Source organism: Bactrocera oleae, unplaced genomic scaffold (assembly GCF_042242935.1).
Source record: "Bactrocera oleae isolate idBacOlea1 unplaced genomic scaffold, idBacOlea1 ctg00000010.1, whole genome shotgun sequence".
Lineage (NCBI taxonomy): Eukaryota > Metazoa > Arthropoda > Insecta > Diptera > Tephritidae > Bactrocera > Bactrocera oleae.
The window spans coordinates 77,501-90,000 of NW_027212753.1; the positions used below are offsets into that span (position 1 = coordinate 77,501).

The 12,500-nt window shown below is 24.8% G+C and overlaps 1 protein-coding gene, 2 non-coding genes and 1 pseudogene across 3 annotated transcripts in view; all 4 read left to right on the plus strand.

Moving 5' to 3' along the window:
• Positions 1–12,500, plus strand: part of LOC138858508 (secreted protein C-like) — a 47,520-nt gene that overhangs the window by 7,246 nt on the left and 27,774 nt on the right. The window lies entirely within an intron of this gene.
• On the plus strand, positions 7,222–9,211 carry LOC138858624 (small subunit ribosomal RNA). Its single transcript, XR_011397676.1, has one exon. It is a non-coding gene; the product is annotated as a small subunit ribosomal RNA (ribosomal RNA).
• Positions 9,836–10,014, plus strand: LOC138858627 (5.8S ribosomal RNA). Its single transcript, XR_011397679.1, has one exon. It is a non-coding gene; the product is annotated as a 5.8S ribosomal RNA (ribosomal RNA).
• The window catches only part of LOC138858554 (large subunit ribosomal RNA), a 5,356-nt pseudogene continuing 3,372 nt past the window's right edge, over positions 10,517–12,500 (plus strand).

Below are 12,500 nucleotides of genomic sequence, written 5' to 3' on the forward strand. Positions count from 1 at the left end.
GGGATTGTTATCAAACGACTATCATTTAATATACCAAAAGTAATAAAGTAATTGAAATTAAAGCATATTATACAATATGGTATATTAATGAGTGTTTGAGAGAATCATAACATGAAAATAAAAATTTGAACGCATAAAACTTTGTTTTCAATATTTATTGAAAATAAGGTAAGTGTTGGGATTGTTATCAAACGACTATCATTTAATATACCAAAAGTAATAAAGTAATTGAAATTAAAGCATATTATACAATATGGTATATTAATGAGTGTTTGAGAGAATCATAACATGAAAATAAAAATTTGAACGTATAAAACTTTGTTTTCAATATTTATTGAAAATAAGGTAAGTGTTGGGATTGTTATCAAACGACTATCATTTAATATACCAAAAGTAATAAAGTAATTGAAATAAAAGCATATTATACAATATGGTATATTAATGAGTGTTTGAGAGAATCATAACATGAAAATAAAAATTTGAACGCATAAAACTTTGTTTTCAATATTTATTGAAAATAAGGTAAATGTTGGGATTGTTATCAAACGACTATCATTTAATATACCAAAGTAATAAAGTAATTGAATTAAAATCATATTATACAATATGGTATAATAGTATATCAAGTGTTTTAATAACATGAAAATAAAAATGTTAACCAAAATACTTTGCTTGCAATATTAAATGAAGAAGTAGTGAATTTTCATATAAGTATTAAATGTATAAAGTCTATGAAGTAATAAATTTTCATATAAGTAGTAAATATATAAAGTCTATGAAGTAATAAATTTTCATATAAGTATTAATTGCATAAAGTCTATGAAGTAATAAATTTTCATATAAGTACTAAATGTATAAAGTCTATGAAGTAATAAATTTTCATATAAGTAGTAAATATATAAAGTCTATGAAGTAATAAATTTTCATATAAGTATTAATTGTATAAAGTCTATGAAGTAATAAATTTTCATATAAGTATTAATTGTATAAAGTCTATGAAGTAATAAATTTTCATATAAGTATTAATTGTATAAAGTCTATGAAGTAATAAATTTTCATATAAGTACTAAATGTATAAAGTCTATGAAGTAATAAATTTTCATATAAGTAGTAAATATATAAAGTCTATGAAGTAATAAATTTTCATATAAGTATTAATTGCATAAAGTCTATGAAGTAGTGAATTTTCATATAAGTATTAAATGTATAAAGTCTATGAAGTAATAAATTTTCATATAAGTAGTAAATATATAAAGTCTATGAAGTAATAAATTTTCATATAAGTATTAATTGTATAAAGTCTATGAAGTAATAAATTTTCATATAAGTATTAACTGTATAAAGTCTATGAAGTAATAAATTTTCATATAAGTATTAATTGTATAAAGTCTATGAAGTAATAAATTTTCATATAAGTACTAAATGTATAAAGTCTATGAAGTAATAAATTTTCATATAAGTAGTAAATATATAAAGTCTATGAAGTAATAAATTTTCATATAAGTATTAATTGCATAAAGTCTATGAAGTAATAAATTTTCATATAAGTACTAAATGTATAAAGTCTATGAAGTAATAAATTTTCATATAAGTAGTAAATATATAAAGTCTATGAAGTAATAAATTTTCATATAAGTATTAATTGTATAAAGTCTATGAAGTAATAAATTTTCATATAAGTATTAATTGTATAAAGTCTATGAAGTAATAAATTTTCATATAAGTATTAAATGTATAAAGTCTATGAAGTAAAATATAAAGTCTATGAAGTAATAAATTTTTATATAAGTATAAAAAATATAAAGTCTATGAAGTAATGAATTTTCATATAAGTATTAATTGTATAAAGTCTATGAAGTAATAAATTTTCATATGAGTATTAAATGTATAAAGTCTATGAAGTAAAATATAAAGTCTATGAAGTAATAAATTTTCATATAAGTAGTAAATATATAAAGTCTATGAAGTAATAAATTTTCATATAAGTATTAATTGTATAAAGTCTATGAAGTAATAAATTTTCATATAAGTATTAATTGTATAAAGTCTATGAAGTAATAAATTTTCATATAAGTATTAATTGTATAAAGTCTATGAAGTAATAAATTTTCATATAAGTATTAATTGTATAAAGTCTATGAAGTAATAAATTTTCATATAAGTACTAAATGTATAAAGTCTATGAAGTAATAAATTTTCATATAAGTAGTAAATATATAAAGTCTATGAAGTAATAAATTTTCATATAAGTATTAATTGCATAAAGTCTATGAAGTAATAAATTTTCATATAAGTACTAAATGTATAAAGTCTATGAAGTAATAAATTTTCATATAAGTAGTAAATATATAAAGTCTATGAAGTAATAAATTTTCATATAAGTATTAATTGTATAAAGTCTATGAAGTAATAAATTTTCATATAAGTATTAATTGTATAAAGTCTATGAAGTAATAAATTTTCATATAAGTATTAATTGTATAAAGTCTATGAAGTAATAAATTTTCATATAAATATTAATTGTATAAAGTCTATGAAGTAATAAATTTTCATATAAGTACTAAATGTATAAAATCTATGAAGTAATAAATTTTCATATAAGTAGTAAATATATAAAGTCTATGAAGTAATAAATTTTCATATAAGTATTAAATGTATAAAGTCTATGAAGTAAAATATAAAGTCTATGAAGTAATAAATTTTTATATAAGTATAAAAAATATAAAGTCTATGAAGTAATGAATTTTCATATAAGTATTAATTGTATAAAGTCTATGAAGTAATAAATTTTCATATAAGTATTAAATGTATAAAGTCTATGAAGTAATAAATTTTCATATAAGTATTAATTGTATAAAGTCTATGAAGTAATAAATTTTCATATAAGTATTAATTGTATAAAGTCTATGAAGTAATAAATTTTCATATAAGTATTAATTGTATAAAGTCTATGAAGTAATAAATTTTCATATAAGTACTAAATGTATAAAGTCTATGAAGTAATAAATTTTCATATAAGTAGTAAATATATAAAGTCTATGAAGTAATAAATTTTCATATAAGTATTAATTGTATAAAGTCTATGAAGTAATAAATTTTCATATAAGTATTAATTGTATAAAGTCTATGAAGTAATAAATTTTCATATAAGTATTAATTGTATAAAGTCTATGAAGTAATAAATTTTCATATAAGTACTAAATGTATAAAGTCTATGAAGTAATAAATTTTCATATAAGTAGTAAATATATAAAGTCTATGAAGTAATAAATTTTCATATAAGTATTAAATGTATAAAGTCTATGAAGTAAAATATAAAGTCTATGAAGTAATAAATTTTTATATAAGTATAAAAAATATAAAGTCTATGAAGTAATGAATTTTCATATAAGTATTAAATGTATAAAGTCTATGAAGTAATAAATTTTCATATAAGTATTAATTGTATAAAGTCTATGAAGTAATAAATTTTCATATAAGTATTAATTGTATAAAGTCTATGAAGTAATAAATTTTCATATAAGTATTAATTGTATAAAGTCTATGAAGTAATAAATTTTCATATAAGTATTAATTGTATAAAGTCTATGAAGTAATAAATTTTCATATAAGTATTAATTGTATAAAGTCTATGAAGTAATAAATTTTCATATAAGTACTAAATGTATAAAGTCTATGAAGTAATAAATTTTCATATAAGTAGTAAATATATAAAGTCTATGAAGTAATAAATTTTCATATAAGTATTAATTGCATAAAGTCTATGAAGTAATAAATTTTCATATAAGTACTAAATGTATAAAGTCTATGAAGTAATAAATTTTCATATAAGTAGTAAATATATAAAGTCTATGAAGTAATAAATTTTCATATAAGTATTAATTGTATAAAGTCTATGAAGTAATAAATTTTCATATAAGTATTAATTGTATAAAGTCTATGAAGTAATAAATTTTCATATAAGTATTAATTGTATAAAGTCTATGAAGTAATAAATTTTCATATAAATATTAATTGTATAAAGTCTATGAAGTAATAAATTTTCATATAAGTACTAAATGTATAAAATCTATGAAGTAATAAATTTTCATATAAGTAGTAAATATATAAAGTCTATGAAGTAATAAATTTTCATATAAGTATTAAATGTATAAAGTCTATGAAGTAAAATATAAAGTCTATGAAGTAATAAATTTTTATATAAGTATAAAAAATATAAAGTCTATGAAGTAATGAATTTTCATATAAGTATTAATTGTATAAAGTCTATGAAGTAATAAATTTTCATATAAGTATTAAATGTATAAAGTCTATGAAGTAATAAATTTTCATATAAGTATTAATTGTATAAAGTCTATGAAGTAATAAATTTTCATATAAGTATTAATTGTATAAAGTCTATGAAGTAATAAATTTTCATATAAGTATTAATTGTATAAAGTCTATGAAGTAATAAATTTTCATATAAGTACTAAATGTATAAAGTCTATGAAGTAATAAATTTTCATATAAGTAGTAAATATATAAAGTCTATGAAGTAATAAATTTTCATATAAGTATTAATTGTATAAAGTCTATGAAGTAATAAATTTTCATATAAGTATTAATTGTATAAAGTCTATGAAGTAATAAATTTTCATATAAGTATTAATTGTATAAAGTCTATGAAGTAATAAATTTTCATATAAGTACTAAATGTATAAAGTCTATGAAGTAATAAATTTTCATATAAGTAGTAAATATATAAAGTCTATGAAGTAATAAATTTTCATATAAGTATTAAATGTATAAAGTCTATGAAGTAAAATATAAAGTCTATGAAGTAATAAATTTTTATATAAGTATAAAAAATATAAAGTCTATGAAGTAATGAATTTTCATATAAGTATTAAATGTATAAAGTCTATGAAGTAATAAATTTTCATATAAGTATTAATTGTATAAAGTCTATGAAGTAATAAATTTTCATATAAGTATTAATTGTATAAAGTCTATGAAGTAATAAATTTTCATATAAGTATTAATTGTATAAAGTCTATGAAGTAATAAATTTTCATATAAGTAGTAAATATATAAAATCTATGAAGTAATAAATTTTCATATAAGTATTAAATGTATAAAGTCTATGAAGTAAAATATAAAGTCTATGAAGTAATAAATTTTTATATAAGTATAAAAAATATAAAGTCTATGAAGTAATGAATTTTCATATAAGTATTAAATGTATAAAGTCTATGAAGTAATAAATTTTCATATAAGTATTAATTGTATAAAGTCTATGAAGTAATAAATTTTCATATAAGTATTAATTGTATAAAGTCTATGAAGTAATAAATTTTCATATAAGTATTAATTGTATAAAGTCTATGAAGTAATAAATTTTCATATAAGTATTAATTGTATAAAGTCTATGAAGTAATAAATTTTCATATAAGTAGTAAATATATAAAGTCTATGAAGTAATAAATTTTCATATGAGTATTAAATGTATAAAGTCTATGAAGTAAAATATAAAGTCTATGAAGTAATAAATTTTTATATAAGTATAAAAAATATAAAGTCTATGAAGTAATGAATTTTCATATAAGTATTAAATGTATAAAGTCTATGAAGTAATAAATTTTCATATAAGTATTAAATGTATAAAGTCTATGAAGTAATAAATTTTCATATAAGTATTAAATATGAAGTCATACAAGTTAAAAATTTAAAAAAAAAATCGATTGTAAAAATACTTTTGATGTTATTAGTTGTATTATGACCATGACGATATTTGAAAATGATATAAATTACCCACGTATATATGAGTTTTTAAATTTTAAATAGGTTAAAAGAATTTTTCCATATATTTTCGGGTTGGTAACGTCAACATGGGAGAGAACATTTATAACAAATTTGCACAAATCTGCTCAAATTGACATATACTGAAATAGTACTTATATGAAAATTTATTACTTCATAAACTTTATACATTTAGTACTTATATGAAAATTTTTTACTGCTAGGAAATGTATTATACTTTTATATATTTGAATTCCTTATGTTAGTTTATTAGTAAGAAATTGTTTTTAAATACTTATAAGTATGAATATTACTATACTTATATGATTTATGTATTTAGTACTTGTATGAAAATTTTCATACTTGTATGACTTTATTTACTTAGTATTTATATGGAAATATTTTTTACTTTATATGTATTTTTAAGTAAATATGAAAATGAAAGTTGATTTTGTGTGCCTTTTTATTCCTGGTTTTTATACAGTTAGTTTAAATAGAAATAGATTTTGTTTTATACAAAACTCTATATTCTGTACTAACATATTGTATATAATGAGCGTTTTTTATTCCTGGTTTTTATACAGTTAGTTTAAATAGAAATAGATTTTGTTTTATACAAAACTCTATATTCTGTACTAACATATTGTATATAATGAGCGTTTTTTATTCCTGGTTTTTATACAGTTAGTTTAAATAGAAATAGATTTTGTTTTATACAAAACTCTATATTCTGTACTAACATATTGTATATAATGAGCGTTTTTTATTCCTGGTTTCCTACAGTTAGTTTAAATAGAAATAGATTTTGTTTTATACAAAAACATAAAAAATCTATTATTCTATACTAACATATTGTAGAAATAAATATTAAACAATATTTTAGTTTTATTTGTGAGCTATTCTAATATTTACTCATAAAATATATGTGTAAAAGGATGGTTTTTAAATAAAATAAAATATTAATGTGTTGCACCCGAAAATACTTTTTATCATATATTTATTATTGAAATAAATATAATAGAATTTGAAATTATTAATTTCAAATCAAGAAAAAAATGTATATACTCTTAAAAAAAGGTATATATATTACTATATGCATTGAAATAAATATATATGTATAGAATGATATTATTTGAAAATTTTGCCAATATAAGAAGAAATATCGTTCTTACATAATAATTAAATAATAATATGTATAGAGAACGAAAATTCTTTTCACGATACCAAAACAAAAATTAAAAAAATCCATTACAAAATCACACAATAGAAATGAAATATAATGAAAAAAAATATAATAAAGAAAGAAACATAGAAAAATTGTTGTGTATATTGTAAATGTTTTTATGTTTTGTGTATTTGTGTATAATTTTCAAATAAGAAAATATCATTTTAAACTTTTATATAATATAAAAAATATTATATAAAAAAGAAATATATATTATTCTGGTTGATCCTGCCAGTAGTTATATGCTTGTCTCAAAGATTAAGCCATGCATGTCTAAGTACAAACAAATTAAAAGTGAAACCGCAAAAGGCTCATTATATCAGTTATGGTTCCATAGATCGTTAACAGTTACTTGGATAACTGTGGTAATTCTAGAGCTAATACATGCAAAATAAACACGGACCTTTTGGAACGTGTGCTTTTATTAGGCTAAAACCAAGCGATTATTCGATCGTTATATTGGTTGAACTCTAGATAACTTGCAGATCGTATGGTCTCGTACCGACGACAGATCTTTCAAATGTCTGCCCTATCAACTTTTGATGGTAGTATCTAGGACTACCATGGTTGCAACGGGTAACGGGGAATCAGGGTTCGATTCCGGAGAGGGAGCCTGAGAAACGGCTACCACATCTAAGGAAGGCAGCAGGCGCGTAAATTACCCACTCCCAGTTCGGGGAGGTAGTGACGAAAAATAACAATACAGGACTCATATCCGAGGCCCTGTAATTGGAATGAGTACACTTTAAATCCTTTAACAAGGACCTATTGGAGGGCAAGTCTGGTGCCAGCAGCCGCGGTAATTCCAGCTCCAATAGCGTATATTAAAGTTGTTGCGGTTAAAACGTTCGTAGTTGAATTTGTGCTTCATACGGGTAGTACAACTATAATTGTGGTATGTACATTACCTTATGTATGTAAGCGTATTACCGGTGGAGTTCTTATATATAATTAATACAATGTATTTTTTATATATTCCTCCTATTTAAACCTGCTTCAGTGCTCTTCATCGAGTGTTGTTGTGGGCCGGTACAATTACTTTGAACAAATTAGAGTGCTTAAAGCAGGCTCCAAATGCCTGAATATTTTGTGCATGGAATAATGAAATAAGACCTCTGTTCTACTTTCATTGGTTTTTAGATCAAGAGGTAATGATTAATAGAAGCAGTTTGGGGGCATTAGTATTACGACGCGAGAGGTGAAATTCTTGGACCGTCGTAAGACTAACTTAAGCGAAAGCATTTGCCAAAGATGTTTTCATTAATCAAGAACGAAAGTTAGAGGTTCGAAGGCGATCAGATACCGCCCTAGTTCTAACCATAAACGATGCCAGCTAGCAATTGGGTGTAGCTACTACTATGGCTCTCTCAGTCGCTTCCCGGGAAACCAAAGCTTTTGGGCTCCGGGGGAAGTATGGTTGCAAAGCTGAAACTTAAAGGAATTGACGGAAGGGCACCACCAGGAGTGGAGCCTGCGGCTTAATTTGACTCAACACGGGAAAACTTACCAGGTCCGAACATAAGCGTGTAAGACAGATTGATAGCTCTTTCTCGAATCTATGGGTGGTGGTGCATGGCCGTTCTTAGTTCGTGGAGTGATTTGTCTGGTTAATTCCGATAACGAACGAGACTCAAATATATTAAATAGATGCTTTCAGGATTATGGTGTTGAAGCTTATATAGCCTTCATTCATGCGTTCATCTTGAATGTACAAGTGTTTGAATGTGTTTATATAAGTGGAGTCGTACCTGTTGGTTTGTCCCATTATAAGGACACTAGCTTCTTAAATGGACAAATTGCGTCTAGCAGTAACGAGATTGAGCAATAACAGGTCTGTGATGCCCTTAGATGTCCTGGGCTGCACGCGCGCTACAATGAAAGTATCAACGTGTATTTCCTAGACCGAGAGGTCCGGGTAAACCGCTGAACCACTTTCATGCTTGGGATTGTGAACTGAAACTGTTCACATGAACTTGGAATTCCCAGTAAGTGTGAGTCATTAACTCGCATTGATTACGTCCCTGCCCTTTGTACACACCGCCCGTCGCTACTACCGATTGAATTATTTAGTGAGGTCTCCGGACGTGATCACTGTGACGCCTTGTGTTTCACGGTTGTTTCGCAAAAGTTGACCGAACTTGATTATTTAGAGGAAGTAAAAGTCGTAACAAGGTTTCCGTAGGTGAACCTGCGGAAGGATCATTATTGTGTTCCTATCCGAAAAGAAAAAAAAATAATTATATAAAAACAAAATAAAAAAAAAGAATAAAAAAGAAAAAAAAGTTTTCTTTTTGTTCTTTTCATTCAAAATGTTTTGAATTATACAATGTTTTGAATGTTTTTCTGTTTTTTTTTTTTTTTTAACTCCTTGTAATGCATTATGACAATATATATTATATTGTGAACTTCGCATACATTGTATTTGAACGCAATAAAAAAACCTTTAAACATATAGCTGTACTTATTATTTATATAGAAAATAATATTTAATTGTGATATTTATATAAAATATTATAAATGATAAGTTAACTTGTTCACATTAACGTGTGTAATACCTTTTTTTTATGGTATTTTCTATTTGTGATTAAAAACATGTTGAAAAATTTAAAAAAAGAAAACGCACAAATAGAGAAGAAAATAATATATAAAAGGTATTACTGTTTTTGTTGACCTAAGACATGCGCAGCTGCAAATGTTTGGGTTTAAAATTACAATTTATTGAAAGATGTTTTAAACTTATGTATTAAAAATTTATTATTGATTAATTATTAATACTTTCAATAAATTAAAATTCTTTGACTTTGAATTAAAAAAATACAAAAAAATTATCACTCTAAGCGGTGGATCACTCGGCTCATGGGTCGATGAAGAACGCAGCAAACTGTGCGTCATCGTGTGAACTGCAGGACACATGAACATCGACATTTTGAACGCATATTGCGGTCCATGCTGTTATGTACTTTAATTAATTTTAAAGTGCTGCTTGGACTACATATGGTTGAGGGTTGTAAGACTATGCTAAATTAGTTGCTTATTCTTTTAGTCAATTAATAGAATTTAAGCATATGGCATATTATTGGATTGTATTTTTCAATCCATAATATTAATAGCATAAAAAGAAATATAGAAAATATATTCTTGAATACCTCATATTTGAACGAAAATTTATGATAAATGAGAATCTTAGTATTCCCATAAAAGAAAAAATTTTCAACATTATTTAAATTATATTAAATAATACATAAGAGGAATGTCTAGCATAAAATAAATTTTTATTCTAGAATTAATTCACTCTATTGTATTGAGAAAAATTTATAATAAAAAAAAATATATGATATGTGGAGGAATAATGTTGTTAATTTTATTAATTATTATATTATGAATTTTAAAAAGGGATGAAAAGATTGAATAATATTGAGTAATCAAGATATAAAAATATATTTCTTTAAAATAGCAAATAGCAAAAAAATTAAATAAAAATAAACAAATCAATCTAAAATATATTTTATACAACCTCAACTCATATGGGACTACCCCCTGAATTTAAGCATATTAATGAGGGGAGGAAAAGAAACTAACAAGGATTTTCTTAGTAGCGGCGAGCGAAAAGAAAATAGTTCAGCACTAAGTCACTTTGTCTATATGGCAAATGTGAGATGCAGTGTATGGAATATCTTAATATCTAGTATGAGAAATTAACGATTTAAGTCCTTCTTAAATGAGGCCATTTACCCATAGAGGGTGCCAGGCCCGTATAACGTTAATGATTACTAGAAAGATATTTCCAAAGAGTCGTGTTGCTTGATAGTGCAGCACTAAGTGGGTGGTAAACTCCATCTAAAACTAAATATAACCATGAGACCGATAGTAAACAAGTACCGTGAGGGAAAGTTGAAAAGAACTCTGAATAGAGAGTTAAATAGTACGTGAAACTGCTTAGAGGTTAAGCCCGATGAACCTGAATATCCATTATGAAAAATTCATCATTATAACTGTAGTATTTAATTTTAAATATTATAGTAATAGTGTGCATTTTTTTCATATAAGGACATTGTAATCTATTAACATAATAAAATATTTATCAAAAGATCATTGGTTTTTAAGTTTATTCAAATTAATTTGCTTTTAGCTTATTAACATAGAATAATTACTGATGATTTGATAAAGTGTTGATAGATTTTATTATATATAATGCTAAAATTCTTTTGAATTTTACAATAATATTATTATCATTGATTTTAATATTAATTGTATGCATTTATATGATTAACAATGCGAAAGATTCAGGATACCTTCGGGACCCGTCTTGAAACACGGACCAAGGAGTCTAACATATGTGCAAGTCATTGGGTTATATTAAACCTAATGGCGAAATTAACTTAACTGTATTAATAATGGGATTAATTTTTAATGTATTACATTATTAATTCAATCCCGGGGCGTTCCATATAGTTATGTATAATGATAATTTATTATTATTTATACCTCTAACTGGAGCGTACCTTGAGCATATATGCTGTGACCCGAAAGATGGTGAACTATACTTGATCAGGTTGAAGTCAGGGGAAACCCTGATGGAAGACCGAAACAGTTCTGACGTGCAAATCGATTGTCAGAATTGAGTATAGGGGCGAAAGACCAATCGAACCATCTAGTAGCTGGTTCCCTCCGAAGTTTCCCTCAGGATAGCTGGTGCATTTAAAAATTATGTAAAATAATCTTATCTGGTAAAGCGAATGATTAGAGGCCTTAGGGTCGAAACGACCTTAACCTATTCTCAAACTTTAAATGGGTAAGAACCTCACCTTTCTTGATATGAAGGTTGAGGTTATGATATAATGTGCCCAGTGGGCCACTTTTGGTAAGCAGAACTGGCGCTGTGGGATGAACCAAACGTAATGTTACGGTGCCTAAATTAACAACTCATGCAGATACCATGAAAGGCGTTGGTTGCTTAAAACAGCAGGACGGTGGACATGGAAGTCGTAATCCGCTAAGGAGTGTGTAACAACTCACCTGCCGAAGCAACTAGCCCTTAAAATGGATGGCGCTTAAGTTGTATACCTATACATTACCGCTAAAGTACATGATTTATAATACAATTTCGGTTGGATTATAAATTTTGAAACTTTAGTGAGTAGGAGGGTACAATGGTGTGCTTAGAAGTGTTTGGCGTAAGCCTGCATGGAGCCGCTATTGGTACAGATCTTGGTGGTAGTAGCAAATAATCGAATGAGACCTTGGAGGACTGAAGTGGAGAAGGGTTTCGTGTGAACAGTGGTTGATCACGAGTTAGTCGGTCCTAAGTTCAAGGCGAAAGCCGAAAATTTTCAAGTTTTAATGAAATGAAATGAATGAATTTTTATTCCATAGTAATTAAACACTTGAATAATTTTGAACGAAAGGGAATACGGTTCCAATTCCGTAACCTGTTGAGTATCCGTTTGTTATTAAAAATGGGCCTTTGTGCTCATCCTGGCAACAGGAACGACCA